This window comes from Garra rufa, unplaced genomic scaffold, assembly GCF_049309525.1.
Source record: "Garra rufa unplaced genomic scaffold, GarRuf1.0 hap1_unplaced_001, whole genome shotgun sequence".
NCBI lineage: Eukaryota > Metazoa > Chordata > Actinopteri > Cypriniformes > Cyprinidae > Garra > Garra rufa.
This window is the reverse complement of record NW_027394276.1, coordinates 25,326,971-25,330,558: the sequence shown is the minus strand read 5'-3', so window position 1 is coordinate 25,330,558 and position 3,588 is coordinate 25,326,971.

The window sequence follows — 3,588 nt, the reverse complement described above, 5'->3', positions numbered from 1 at the left end:
GAAACATATCTGAAGGTGTTAGAAGTGTTTTGCATGATTTTTGAAGTTAGAGCCTGAAATGTCAGAAAACGCCGTTTCAGCACATAACAAACTTGGTTCAGGCAATGCAAGCTGAAACTCGGCCAAAAATTTAAATTGCAATCTGTGCATTAATAAAACCTATTTTGCAACACAGAGAAACATATCTGAAGGTGTTAGAAGTGTTTTGCATGATTTTTGAAGTTAGAGACTGAAATGTCAGAAAACAGCGTTTCAGCACATAACAGACTTGGTTCAGGCAATGCAAGCTGAAACTCGGCCCAAAATTAAAATTGCAGTCTGTGCATGAATAAAACCTATTTTGCAACACAGAGAAACATATCTGAAGGTGTTAGAAGTGTTTTGCATGATTTTTGAAGTTAGAGCCTGAAATGTCAGAAAACGCCGTTTCAGCACATAACAAACTTGGTTCAGGCAATGCAAGCTGAACTCGGCCCAAAATTAAAATTGCAGGTCTGTGCATGAATAAAACCTATTTTGCAACACAGAGAAACATATCTGAAGGTGTTAGAAGTGTTTTGCATGATTTTTGAAGTAGAGCCTGAAATGTCAGAAACGGCGTTTCAGCACTTAACAAACTTGGTTCAGGCAATGCAAGCTGAAACTCGGCCCAAAATTAAAATTGCAGTCTGTGCATGAATAAAACCTATTTTGCAACACAGAGAAACATATCTGAAGGTGTTAGAAGTGTTTTGCATGATTTTTGAAGTTAGAGCCTGAAATGTCAGAAAACGGCGTTTCAGCACATAACAAACTTGGTTCTGGCAATGCAAGCTGAAACTCGGCCAAAATTAAAATTGCAGTCTGTGCATGTATAAAACCTATTTGCAACACAGAGAAACATATCTGAAGGTGTTAGAAGTGTTTTGCATGATTTTGAAGTTAGAGCCTGAAATGTCAGAAAACGCCGTTTCAGCACATAACAAACTTGGTTCAGGCAATGCAAGCTGAAACTCGGCCCAAAATTAAAATTGCAGTCTGTGCATGAATAAAACCTATTTTGCAACACAGAGAAACATATCTGAAGGTGTTAGAAGTGTTTTGGCATGATTTTTGAAGTTAGAGCCTGAAATGTCAGAAAACGGTGTTTTAGCACATAACAAACTTGGTTCAGGCAATGCAAGCTGAAACTCGGCCAAAAATTAAAATTGCAGTCTGTGCATTAATAAAACCTATTTTGCAACACAGAGAAAACATATCTGAAGGTGTTAGAAGTGTTTTGCATGATTTTTGAAGTTAGAGCCTGAAATGTCAGAAAACGGCGTTTCAGCACATAACAAACTTGGTTCAGGCAATGCAAGCTGAAACTCGGCCCAAAATTAAAATTGCAGTCTGTGCATGAATAAAACCTATTTTTCAACACAGAGAAACATATCTGAAGGTGTTAGAAGTGTTTTGCATGATTTTTGAAGTTAGAGCCTGAAATGTCAGAAAACGGCGTTTCAGCACATAACAAACTTGGTTCTGGCAATGCAAGTTGAAACTCGGTCCAAAATTAAAATTGCAGTCTGTGCATGAATAAAACCTATTTTTGCAACACAGAGAAACATATCTGAAGGTGTTAGAAGTGTTTGGCATGATTTTTGAAGTTAGAGCCTGAAATGTCAGAAAACGGTGTTTTAGCACATAACAAACTTGGTTCAGGCAATGCAAGCTGAAACTCGGCCCAAAATTAAAATTGCAGTCTGTGCATTAATAAAACCTATTTTGCAACACAGAGAAAAATATCTGAAGGTGTTAGAAGTGTTTTGCATGATTTTTGAAGTTAGAGCCTGAAATGTCAGAAAACGGCGTTTCAGCACATAACAAACTTGGTTCAGGCAATGCAAGCTGAAACTCGGCCCAAAATTAAAATTGCAGTCTGTGCATGAATAAAACCTATTTTTCAACACAGAGAAACATATCTGAAGGTGTTAGAAGTGTTTTGCATGATTTTTGAAGTTAGAGCCTGAAATGTCAGAAAACGGCGTTTCAGCACATAACAAACTTGGTTCTGGCAATGCAAGTTGAAACTCGGTCCAAAATTAAAATTGCAGTCTGTGCATGAATAAAACCTATTTTGCAACACAGAGAAACATATCTGAAGGTGTTAGAAGTGTTTTGCATGATTTTTGAAGTTAGAGCCTGAAATGTCAGAAAACGCCGTTTCAGCACATAACAAACTTGGTTCAGGCAATGCAAGCTGAAACTCGGCCCAAAATTAAAATTGCAGTCTGTGCATGAATAAAACCTATTTTTCAACACAGAGAAACATATCTGAAGGTGTTAGAAGTGTTTTGCATGATTTTTGAAGTTAGAGCCTGAAATGTCAGAAAACGGCGTTTCAGCACATAACAAACTCGGTTCAGGCAATGCAAGCTGAAACTCGGCCAAAAATTAAAATTGCAGTCTGTGCATGAATAAAACCTATTTTGCAACACAGAGAAACATATCTGAAGGTGTTAGAAGTGTTTTGCATGATTTTTGAAGTTAGAGCCTGAAATGTCAGAAAACGGCGTATCAGCACATACAAACTCGGTTCAGGCAATGCAAGCTGAAACTCGGCCAAAAATTAAAATGCAGTCTGTGCATGAATAAAAACCTATTTTGCAACACAGAGAAACATATCTGAAGGTGTTAGAAGTGTTTGCATGATTTTTGAAGTTAGAGCCTGAAATGTCAGAAAACGGCGTTTCAGCACATAACAAACTCGGTTCAGGCAATGCAAGCTGAAACTCGGCCAAAAATTAAAATTGCAGTCTGTGCATGAATAAAACCTATTTTGCAACACAGAGAAACATATCTGAAGGTGTTAGAAGTGTTTTGCCATGATTTTTGAAGTTAGAGCCTGAATGTCAGAAAACGGCGTTTCAGCACATACAAACTCGGTTCAGGCATGATGAAACCTATTTGCAACACAGAGAAACATATCTGAAGGTGTTAAGTGTTTTGCATGATTTTTGAAGTCAGAGCCTGAATGTCAGAAAACGTTTTTTTTAGCACATAAAAAACTTGGTTCTGGTAATGCAAGCTGAAACTCGGCCAAAAATTAAATTGCAGTCTGTGCATTAATAAAACCTATTTTGCAACACAGAGAAACATATCTGAAGGTGTTAGAAGTGTTTTGCATGATTTTTGAAGTTAGAGCCTGAAATGTCAGAAAACGCCGTTTCAGCACATAACAAACTTGGTTCAGGCAATGCAAGCTGAAACTCGGCCCAAAATTAAAATTGCAGTCTGTGCATGAATAAAACCTATTTTGCAACACAGAGAAACATATCTGAAGGTGTTAGAAGTGTTTTGCATGATTTTTGAAGTTAGAGCCTGAAATGTCAGAAACGGTGTTTTAGCACATAACAAACTTGGTTCAGGCAATGCAAGCTGAAACTCGGCCAAAAATTAAAATTGCAGTCTGTGCAATAATAAAACCTATTTTGCAACACAGAGAAACATATCTGAAGGTGTTAGAAGTGTTTTGCATGATTTTTGAAGTTAGAGCCTGAAATGTCAGAAAACGGCGTTTCAGCACATAACAAACTTGGTTCAGGCAATGCAAGCTGAAACTCGGCC